Source organism: Hyla sarda, chromosome 6 (assembly GCF_029499605.1).
Source record: "Hyla sarda isolate aHylSar1 chromosome 6, aHylSar1.hap1, whole genome shotgun sequence".
In the NCBI taxonomy this organism is placed as follows: Eukaryota; Metazoa; Chordata; class Amphibia; order Anura; family Hylidae; genus Hyla; species Hyla sarda.
The window spans coordinates 68903910-68916409 of NC_079194.1; positions in this window are offsets into that span (position 1 = coordinate 68903910).

The window sequence follows — 12500 nt, forward strand, 5'->3', positions numbered from 1 at the left end:
TGACATGCCGCTGGTCACTTACCAAGCTGGCCAGCGCGCGTCTTCCTCCTCGATGCTCTGGTCTTCTGCGCCTCCATTGCTATGGGCTCACGCATGGAACGTCAGTGACGTCCCGGCATGCGCTATCTCCCGGCAGCCCCTGCGTTTTTAAACTTAACGCGGGGCCGCAGAAAGTTAATGGGGGCATCACTGTGTTCTGAAAACATCGTTCGGGACACAGGGATGTCCTTAATAGTGACGGGGGGAATTGTGCCGTTGCTACAGGATGGGCAAGCACCGGCTCTGCTCAGGGCCCCTGGCCAGCTCGGGGCCCCAAGCAATTGCTTGGTTTGCCTGTCCAGTAGCAACGGGCCTGCCTATAACATAGAGGAATTTTCCCCATAGAATTCAATAGGCCTGTTTGGGTCTATGGTAAGTTGCACTGAGCTTTAATTTTAAGCTAAGCAGCTCTGGGTATGGCAGAGAGCTGTTTGGGAGACGGTGGTATTCAGCAATTGAAACAAGCTGTGAGTGGAACCTTTAACTCTATTTGCTTGAAACGGCCAGCAGCGTACTGGAGATTGGCTTCTGAGTTGAGGGTCGTTTTATGAATGGGTTTTGTATGTAGATGCGGTGAGGGTGTTTTCTGGTGGTGGGGGTGTTTAAGGTTGGGGGTCGGGGTCGTTGAGGTGTTTGAGGTTGAGGGGTGGAGGTGTTTGAGGTTGGGGGTTGGGGAGTTGATGGATTGGTGCATAGAGGTCACTTGCATTATCACATTGGTAGGTAAGAAAGAAAAAGTAATCTTAACCTTAAACACCCCCACCCCAACCTTAACTCCTTAAGGACCAGACCCATTTTGGCCTTAAAGGGGTTATCCACCATAAGGTGATTTTAGTACGTATCTGGCAGACAGCAATGTACATGCTTAGGAAGGATCTGTGCTTGTCATGGGGCTAAATGGCTTTTTGTGAACTTGTATTTCCTGTTTGACTGTTCTTTTTTTTTTTTACTACAAATCCCACAATTCTATTTTCCTCCTTCCCACACATCAGCCACCCCACCCATTGAAACATAAATGAGCTGCAGACCTGTGGTTTTCAATCAGGGTGCCTCCAGCTGTTGCATTAGTTGCAGATTGATCCCTCCACCCATTGAAGCAGACAGGCTCCCTGTCATCAGCTGACTAGTGAGTCAGGTCTCGGCTGCATTGCAAGCTGGGAAAAATCCGAGACAACAGTCATTTTGCATGCTGGTTAAAATAAATAGTGAGGTGAAAATCACAGAAGAATTGCGAGAAAACCATCACAAAATTTGTATGTTTGAAATTGCCCTATTTTGACCACCTATAACATTCACATTTTTCTGTATATGGGGCGGTATGAGGACTCATTTTTTGCACCATGATCTTTAGTTTTTATCAGTACCACTTTTGCTTACGTTTAACTTTCTATAAATTTTTTATTATTTTTCTTTGGAATAAAATGTGACAAAAAAGCAGCAATTTTGGACTTTTTATTTTTTTTTACGTTTACGCCGTTCACCATACGGGATAATTAACAATATATTTTAATAGTTCAGACTTTTACACACACGACAATACCAAATATGTATATTAAATATTTTTTTACGCTTTTTTGGGGGGTAAAATGGAAAAACGGACGTTTTACTTTTTTATTGGGGGAGGGGATTTTTCTAATTTTTTAACTTTTTTATTTTACATTTTTTTACTTTTTTTATTATTTTTTTTACACTTTAATAGTCCCCATAGGGGACTATTTATAGTAATCATTTGATTGCTAATACTGTTCAGTGCTATGTATTGGACATAGCACTGATCAGTATTATCGGTGATCTTCTGCTCTGGTCTGCTCGATCTCAGACCAGAGCAGAAGACCCCAGGAGACGGCCAGCTGATAGCAGCCGGGACCCGCCATACATGATGCGAGCACAGCTCTGGTGCTCGCGATTATGGCGGTGTGTAAATGTACGTCATGGTGCATTAAGTACCACGTCACCATGACGTACATTTACGCCCATTGTCGTTAAGGGGTTAAACACCCCCAACACCTTATAGGGGAAGTCTGGTGGAAAAGATAATGTTTTCAAATCAACTGGTGCCAGAAAGTTAAACAGATTTGTAAATTACTAAAAAAAAAATGCAGGATTGGGAGCTCTACATAAAACAGGAAACCCAGGCCGAGGATACTGCGTTGCACCCACCCAATGTGCCAAAAATGCTACAAATACATAAATAAATGGAGCAGTCCTGCCAGACTAGGGGTATAAAATGAAAGATGAAGAATAGAATATTAAAGAGATAGTAGATGAAGAGTTGTGTCAAATTTTAAACATTTATTAGATTACATTAATTACAATAGTTTCATAGTGAGGTCCTCGGCAGGGCCCTTGCCTCGGACGACACACAAATGATATTAACCATATATTAAAAAATAAGTAAAATACAATTGGGGCTAATATTGCACTAGAGGGAAATATGGGACAGAAGGTGTCAAGCAATAGTCCAGGGGATGACGGTGACCTATCTCTGTGGGTGATAGGTAATGAAAGTAATAGTCTTGTAATAGTCACATAGCGCTATGTATGCTTATTTATGTAATACTTATTTTTTTATATATGGTTAATATCATTTGTGTGTCGTCCGAGGCAAGGGCCCTGCCGAGGACCTCACTATGAAACTATTGTAATTAATGTAATCTAATAAATGTTTAATATTTGACACAACCCCTCATCTACTATCTCTTTAATATTCTATTCTTCATCTTTCATCTTATACCCCTAGCCTGGCAGGACTGCTCCATTTATTTATAGATTTGTAAATTACCGTATTTATCGGTGTATAACACGTATAAAATTTTTAGCCTAAAGTCTATGTGTGTGTTATACACCGATAAGCTGCTGCAGTTCAATGATTTAAAGCGGGCGCTTTAAATCAATGAACTGCAGCGGCTTTGCAGGTGCAGAGACAGCCAGCGCTGCCGGCTTCTCTGCCCCTGCCTGCCCTGGGGTTTAGAGCCCTGCTGCCGGCCCTTCTCTCCCCCTGGCTATCGGCGCCGCTGCCCGTTCTCTCCCCCTGACTATCGGTGCCGGCGCCCCATTGCCGGCGCCGATAGCCAGGGGGAGAGAAGGGGCAGCGGCACTCATTGCCGGCGCCGCTGCCCCGTTGCCTCCCCCCATCCCCGGTTGCATAATTACCTGTTGCCGGGGTCGGGTCCGCGCTGCTTCAGGCCTCCGGTGTGCGTCCCCTGCGTCGTTGCTATGCGCTGCCCGCTATGCGCTATGTTGCTGTGCAGTGCATAGCAACGACGCAGGGGACGCACACCGGAGGCCTGAAGCAGCGCGGACCCGTCCCCGGCAACAGGTAATTATGCAACCGGGGATGGGGGGAGGCAACGGGGCAGCGGCGCCGGCAATGGGTGCCGCTGCCCCTTCTCTCCCCCTGGCTGTCGGCGCCGCTGTCCCTTTGCCAACGCCGCTTCTCTCCCCCTGGCTATCGGCACCGGCAATGGGGCACCGGCACCGATAGTCAGGGGGAGAGAACGGGCAGCGGCGCAGATAGCCAGCGGGAGAGAAGCGGCGGCAGCAGGGCTCTAGACCCCAGGAAAGGCAGGGGGAGAGAAGCGGGCAGCGACGGCCTCTCTCCCCCTGCCTTTCCTGGGGGTGTATCGGGGTATACACGCGCACACACACGCACCCTCATTTTACCATGGATATTTGGGTAAAAAACTTTTTTTACCCAAATATCCTTGGTAAAATGAGGGTGCGTGTTATAGGCCGGTGCGTGGTATACCCCGATAAATACGGTACTTCTACTTAAAAATCTTAACCCTTCTAGTACTTTTCAGCTGCTGTATACTACACATATACTACGGAGAAATTTGTGTAGTTCTTTCCAGTCTGACTGCAGTGATCTCTGCTGACACCTCTGTCCGTGTCAGGAACTATGGGGATTTGTTTCTAATCTGGACCGTTCCTGACACGGACAGAGGTGTCAGCAGAGAGTACCATGGTCAGACAGAAAATAAATTTACGAATTTCTCTGTTTTATAGAACAGCTAATAACTACTGGAGGGATTAAGATTTTTTTTTTTAATAGAAGTACAAATCTGTTTAACTTTCTGACACCAGTTGATTTGAAAACATTAGTTTTTTACTTGTTTCCACCGAAGTTTCCCTTTAACCCCTTAAGGACCCGGGATTATTCGCATTTTAATCGCATTTTCATTTATTCCTCCTTACATTTAAAAAATCATAACTCTTTCAATTTTGCACCTAAAAATCTTTATGATGGCTTATTTTTTGCACCACCAATTCTACTTTGTAATGACATCAGTCATTTTACCAAAAACTCTTTCCAGCGAGAAGGAAAAAAGTTATTGTGAAACAAAATTGAAAAAAAAACCCGCCATTTTGTAAATTTTGGGGGCTTCCGTTTCTACGTAGTACATTTTTCGGTAAAAATGACACCTTCTCTTTAATGTGTAGGTCCATACGATTAAAATGATACCCTACTTATATAGGTTTGATTTTGTTGTACTTAATTTATACTTTTAAAATTGTCATCTTCTGACCCCTATAACTTTTTTCCGTGTATGGGGCGGTATGATTGCTCATTTTTGCGCCGTGATCTGAAGTTTTTAGCGGTACCATTTTTGTATTCATAGGACTTATTGATCGCTTTTTATTCATTTTTTTCATGATATAAAAAGTGACCAAAAATACACTATTTTGGACTTTGGAATTTTTTTGCGTGCACGCCATTGACCATGCGGTTTAATTAATGATATATTTTTATAATTCGGACATTTCCGCACACAGTAATACCACATATGTTTATTTTTATTTACACTGGGTTTTTTTTAATGGTGAAAAGAGGGGTGATTCAAACTTTTATTAGGCAAGAGGTTAAATGATCTTTATTCACTTTTTTTTAAAACTTTTTTTGCAATGTTATAGCTCCCATAGGGGGCAATAACACTGCACACACTGATCTTTTACATTGATCAGTGGTTTCTCATAGGAAACCACTGATCGATGATTCTGCCGCTTGACTGCTCATGCCTGGATCTCAGGCACTGAGTAGTCATTCGGCGATCGGACAACAGGAGGCAAGGTAAGGGACCCTCCTGCTGTGTCACAGCTGAACAGCCCCTTGAGCTAACCGGCAACGATTTACTTTCACTTTAGTCACAAGTCCTGGTCGTTGTTAGAGGCCGGGCCCGACCCGTGGACCCGCAATATAGAATGGGAGTGGACTCATGACGTATTGGTACGTCATGGGTCCTGTAAGGGTTAAACACCCTTATCACATCCACATACAAAACCCATTCAGAAAAGTATCCTCAACTCAGCAGCCAATCTCCAGTACGCTGCTGGCCATTCAAGCAACTAGAGTTAAAATCCATTATTATGCAAAAGCATAATACCGCTGCAAAAAGCGATGAACTATATGATTCTGTGCACCTTGGAGAACGAGGGAATTAATGAATAAAGCCCAAATTGAACTGAATATACATCTCTTAGAAGCAGCTAATAACAGGAGGATGATGAACCAACAGACAACTGTCACGATTCGGCTAGCTGGATGTGGATCCTCTTTGTCAGCGAGGGATTGGCGTGGACCGTGTCGGTGGACCGGTTCTAAGATGCTACTGGTATTCACCAGAGCCCGCCGCAAAGCGGGATGGTCTTGCTGCGGCGGTAGCAACCAGGTCGTATCCACCGGCAACGGCTCAACCTCGCTGACTGCTGAGAAGGCGTGGGACAGAAGAACTAGGCAGAGGCAAGGTCAGACGTAGCAGAAGGTCGGGGCAGGCGGCAAGGTTCGTAGTAAATGTGGATAGCAGAAGATCTGGAACACAGGCTTTGGACAACACTAAACGCTTTCACTGGCACAAGGCAACAAGATCCGGCAAGGAAGTGCAGCGGAAGTGAGGTAATATAGCCACGGAGCAGGTGGAAGCTAATTAGGCTAATTGGGCCAGGCACCAATCATTGGTGCACTGGCCCTATAAATGTTAGAGAGCTGGCGCGCGCGCACCCTAAGGAGCGGAGCCGCGCGCGCCAGGACATGACAGCCGGGGGCCGGGACAGGTGAGTGACTTGGGATGCGATTCGCGAGCGGGCGCGTCCCGCTATGCGAATCACATCCCCGCCGGCAATGTCAGTGCAGCGCTCCCGGTCAGCGGGTCTGACCGGGGCGCTGCAGAGAGAGGAACGCCGCGAGCGCTCCGGGGAGGAGCTTGGACCCGGAGCGCTCGGCGTAACAACAGCATATGCAGAGGGAGAGGCGGCTGGACATACTTTGGCTAAGGTAGTAAAAGCTCAAGATCCCCCTTCTCATATATCATTGGTAAAAGATAAAAAGGCACCATGATCAGAGATAATGCGGAAATAATGAATGTGCTTGTGGAATTTTATTCATTATTATATCAGTCTAGGGGTGAATATTCTTCCACTGACATGCAGGAATATTTCAGACATGTAAGACTTCCTCAACTCTTGGGGGATGATTACAACTTTCTGGAAGCTGAATTAACACTAGGAGAGTTAGAATATGCAGTTAATATATCCGCTAATAAAACCTTGTATAGAGGGTCTCCCAGTAGAAATATATAAGAAATTAGCGACGTTCTTTTGCCCAATCTCTTGGAGCTTTTTAATCAATCATTTGATGATGGTTTCTTACCCCCATCGATGCGGGAGGCAATTATTGTGGTTATTTTGAAAAAGGATAAGGATCCTATAGATCCTTCATCCTATAGACCTATATCTTTGTTGACAAGCGACGTAAAGATTTTGACAAAGGTTTTAGCATTGCGGTTAAATTAAATTATTTCTAAGTTGGTCCATCCAGACCAAACAGGCTTTATTCCATCTAGATCAACATCTACAAATATCAGACGCCTCTTTCTTAGTTTACAGGTTCCTCCGGATTCCCCCAAAGACAGGGCCATATTTGCTTTAGACGCACAAAAAGCTTTTGATTCAGTAGAATGGCCCTGTCTTTGGGCGACTCTGGAGGCTATGGGTTTTGGCCCAAGGTCTATAACCTGGATCCGACTGCTATATAAAGATCCTATAGCACGTATCAGGGTGAATGGGCGGGTTTCCCATTGCACCGTTGCCCATTATCCCCACTGCTGTTCGCCATTGTAATGGGGCTTCTGGCGGAACTCATCCGTGTTACCCCGGAAATAAAGGGGTTTCAGTATGGTGATTATTCAAATAAGATTTCGTTATATGCGGATGACGCCCTGTTGTTTCTGAATGATATGGGGCCTTCTATTAATGCTGTGATAGAGGTATTTACTCGCTTTGGTAAACTTTCTTGAATATCTATATATTGGGATAAATCCTATCTAATGCCTTTGGATAGACTAGTTTCCCATGTACAGGTAAATGCAGAATTAAGTATAGAATGTGCTACCCAAATCAAATATCTGGGCATAGAAGTAGCATCCTCTATTTTTAATTACGAAAAATTAAATATAGCCCCTCTGCTTAATCATATTAAATATAAAAGTATTGCATGGAGGAAATGAAGTCTATCTACAGTAGGAAGAGTGAACCTTATTAAAATGATAGTGATGCCACAGTTGCTATATTTGCTACATAATTCTCCCATTTGGCTAAGGGTGCTTTCACACTACGATTGTAGTGTATGGTTGCTGGATCCGGTTGTGGGGGGTGAAAACGGGCTGCTCCCGTATCCCAGCCGGATACCCCATTAAATTCAATGAGCCGACCGGAATCAAAAGCTTACTCCAGTTGTCTCATTTTTCCTCGAATACGGTTTTCTGACCAGACCTAGAACCGTGGTATACCACGGTTTTAGGTCCGGTCAGAAAACTGTATACGGGGCAAAAATGAGACAACCGAAGTCAGCGTTTGGAAACGGATACGGATGCTGAAAAGTGGAAGACAGTTCTTAATAATATCCCAAATCAAGCATTAGGGGAAGGGACAAGATTAACACAACTATATATTTTGTATAGATCATATAGAACTCCCAATCTTCTTTTTAAAACTGGATATGGTAAAGATGCAAAATGCCCTCGGTGCTCGCAAGACCCTGCAGATATTATACACGTTTTGGGATTGTCCATACATTCAATGTTACCGGAAATTAATTTTGCAGTATATTGGGAATGGGTGGAAAATTGCTATACAATGCTAGAAAATTAATAGCTCAGTTCTGGAAAGATCCAAATCCTCCAACTAAAAAACAATTCATTAAGAAGATGGAGAAGGTGGTAGCATGGGAGAAAGCTATATATGCAAAGAGGGGATTACCTTATAAATTTAGTTTGATTTGGAATAAGGGGATTGATAGACAGTAATACTGGTAGATGAACTGGAGAGAGGGGAAAGGGGGAGAACATTTTTATTTATTTTTTAATTATTTTTCTTTTCTTTCAGGCCACTAAGTAGCTTAGACTTATTTGAAAACCCATAACAATATAATTTTGTAAGATCATGCATTTAAATACTTAATGTTTTGGGTATGTCCAAATGTATGAAGTATATGCTTATTGTTTTCATATTATGTAAGGTTGTGTAATGATCAATAAAATTGAGTTAAAAAAAAAAGTTACACTTGCAGCTTGTTTCAATCGCTGAACACCTCCTGTCTCCCATCCAGCTCTCTGCCATACCCAGAGCTGCTTAGCTTAAAGTAAAGTTCATTGCTACTTACCACAGACCTAAACAGGCCTATTGATTTCCATGGGGAAAATTCCTCTATGTTATAGGTAAAACCTATTTACGCCTCCAGCAAATCCCTCCCTGAGGTCACAGGAACTGACATCATAGACCAGTCCCCAGTGACTACAGTTACCCATCATCTTTGAAAAGATGAAGCCCCTCTAATGTATAAATACACACACCATACAGCAATATAATGGACCTGAGGAAGAGAGGAATCCCCTCTGGAAACGCGTTGTCCTGTGAACCAAAAAACTGTATGACTGATATTGTCCATATATACCTTGGAAAATAAAAAGTTATTACAGCACATCTGCGAAACTTGTCTTTGTCACCCCAGTGAAGCGCTAAAGAAGAAGTTGGATTTTGGGTTTCATCCCTTGCCAGGGACACCCGCAACCTACCTCCAGCCTGCATGGAGAAGTGTTTGGCTCATTAGCGTTGCCTCAGTTGCTCTCCAGGGTATTCTAGTTTATTGGCTTATTCCTAACTGTGTTATTGTTCTTCAGACAATCCATGACCTGTGTCAGTGAACACGTGATGATGTTGTTCTTTGTCATCTAGGATCTTCTACTGACCTTGTTATCCTGTCTGTAACTATAGCAGCTAGATCCTGGCAGACAGAATTACTAAAACAGGAAAAGAGACAGGGCATAGGGAGAAACTTCTAATGTCATCCCTATTGTGATGCTAGTGGTGTAAAGTTACTACCTGGTGACTTGTGAATACAATCGTGCATGGCTAGATTTGTTGTTCTTGGAAATTGTGACTCAGACATCACAGGGTGTCATTAAACATTTCCGCATGTATGTGAGGAAAATGGGGATATGGCTGCCGGCAGTCGGGAAAATAATAGTGCGTGGGACTTCACAGTAAAGACTGACCAGCTGAGAAGAGCTTTGAAGATAGTCACGGAACCTTTGGACTCAAATATGCATTTTGGGTAACAGATTTTCAAGATCTTTACCTGATTGTTAGCTATGAACCTCCATAAATAAGGGCATTCATCATAAGTGCTATGCTCAGCTAGTAGGTACAGTAGTAGTACAGCTAGAAGTGTCCTTTGAAGAGATCTCAAAAGTAGACTGGGGTGTTATTGGGGGATTGTATAACACGTAATAATTAAAAAGTACCTCTATCGGCCATAGATGGTGAGATGGTCCCTCTCACATAGTCAGCAAAAAAGTGTATGGAGAGGAGTTCAGAGTATTCCACTCACTGGTTAGGATCGCTGTCCTGTCACAAATGCACGGAGGGCAGCAGAAGTATATCCAAACAGGTTTATTGATAGAATAAAAGCATAAAATGGACAAAGCATTTTGCAAGGAACACCTCGCTTCGTCAGGTCTGGAGTACCATCACATTGTAGAGACTTAAATATTTAAAAAAGCGCAGGAGTGTTCAAGCGGGGAGTGACGTCATAGTCAAGCTGGAAGCATGCACGTTGTCATACAAACATGTACATAATAACAGATTGACTTCAAAAGGTGGACATTCCTAGTAAAACCATTGATATAGCAATAGGTAATAGCAATAGATCTATTACCTATTGCTATATAAATGGTTTTACTGTAAATGTCCACCTTTTGAAGTCGATCTGTTATTATTTCTGCTACAAAACTTTGTATGACAACGTTCATGCTTCCAGCTTGACTATGACATCACTCCCCGCTTGAACACTCCCGCGGTTTTTTAAATATTTAAGTCACTACAATGTGATGGTACTCCAGACCTGACGAAGCGAGGGGTTCCTTGCAAAACGCGTTGTCCATTTTATGCTTTTATTCTATTTGGATATACTTCTGTGCCCTCCATGCATTTGTGACAGGACAGCTACTCTGAGGCGCTGAACCGCGATCCTAACCAGTGAGTGGAATACTCTGAACTCCTCTCCATACACTTGATTGCTTGATCGACATCACAGATGACCGGGAAAAGGATGCAAGGCTGCCACGAGGATTCTGCTTGAGTGAATACACTCATCCATGCGCTTAACAGTGTTGTGCCTGCAGCGCAACACCAAGAGGTGAGTTTGCAATCTCACCATCCTCTGCTCCATTTGTTTTATTTCAAGCTTTCTATTTCATTAAAATTTTTATTGGAAAATTGCTGCACTTAGAGACTGCCTGCTCTTTTCTTTTTTTCTGTTCTTTATTCCATATATGCTCAATAGTCAGCGAAAAGATGGACTTATTTTTACCTGCAGAATGCACCGACTTGCTACTATTTGATCTGTTTTTTAGAAGGTGGGGGGGGGAGGTTTGCTCAGTGGGTGCTAGATAAATCACTACTATTGTACTATTAGGGTATACCAGTAAATCTGACAGATATGCTAATTTAAGGCTAGGGCACCTAATGGGAACCCAAGTTGCACATTGAAATGTTGGTGCTATTTGTCACATCTTTGTGGTCAGTGATGCCGTAGTTGATGTAGCAACCTGCTTAATAGTCTTCATGAAAAATTCCTATTATTTAGCAGCTAAACAGTGAAAGATAAGATAAATCTGACTGACAGACTTTCAGATCTTTCAGTCTTCGTGCTAGGAGGGGGTGTGGGTAATACACCAGCTCAAAGAGAGAACCAAGGGGAGAGAAACCTTGGAGGACAGCTCACACGGGCTGTAGATAGAGAGAAGAGCACACAAAAGGAAGTCTGTAGGGAAGAATCATATAGGCTGTGTACAATTATGACAATAAAATAGAGCTCCCACATAAGCTACTGGAGCTCTAGAAGAGAAACTGTACATTATTTTAATATAGACCTATAAAGTATATGTTTTTTTGCACCATATCAAGTACAAAGCAAGAACAAAAATTATTTTAAAAGGTGTCCATAGGCTTTAAGCCCACTGTATTCTTTCAGTGCATAAAAATAGCATACTAGGCGCGGTATTCTGCAGGGTCTGCGCGGGAAGGCTCGCTGTTGCATGACAGGATCGGCAAGACACAGCAAGGTCTTTCAAGAAAAAACAAATTTGTCAGTAATTGAAATTCCTGAAATTGAGGAAATTGAAGAATTTGAACTCATCGCCTGTCAGTAGCACAATGGCTAAAAGAATATCCTCAATGGCTCCTTCAACTAATAGTAATGATGAGGAATTTGAGATCGAAGAGATATCAGATTTAGATGAAATTAACTTTTTCACGACTCCTGTGAAGGCAAAATCTATACCAAGGAGAAGTAAAAGGAGTAAGCCTGCTAAAGGGACTTCACAGGAAAGAACATTCAGTATAAGAAGCAGGCGAGGTAAACATAAAGCTAAAAGATTTAAACCTGCTTACAAAAAGAAGAAAATCTCTAAACAACTAAAAGAGAAACAGGAAAATCAGCTGGTTAAAGAGAGAAAAGGAAAAAAGTATGCAGCAGAAAAGAAGATCCAAGAGTCTATCAAGGAAAGAAAGTCTTTTTGATACATGACAATATCCAAAGCCGGCAGGATATTGTCATGTATAAAAAGAGGCATGGACTCGAGGGACAGGGACATAATACTCCCCCTTTATAAAGCATTGGTACGGCCTCACCTGGAATATGCTGTTCAGTTTTGGTCGCCTGTACATAAAAGGGAGACTGCAGAACTGGAAATGGTGCAGAGACGCGCTACTAAACTAATATGGGGCATGGAACATCTTAGCTATGAGGAGCGATTAAAGGAGTTACAATTGTTCAGTCTTGAGAAGAGACGTTTAAGGGGGGATATGATAAACGTATATAAGTATATTAATGGCCCATACAAAAAATATGGAGAAAAACTGTTCCAGGTTAAACCCCCCGAAAGGACGAGGGGGCACTCCCTCCG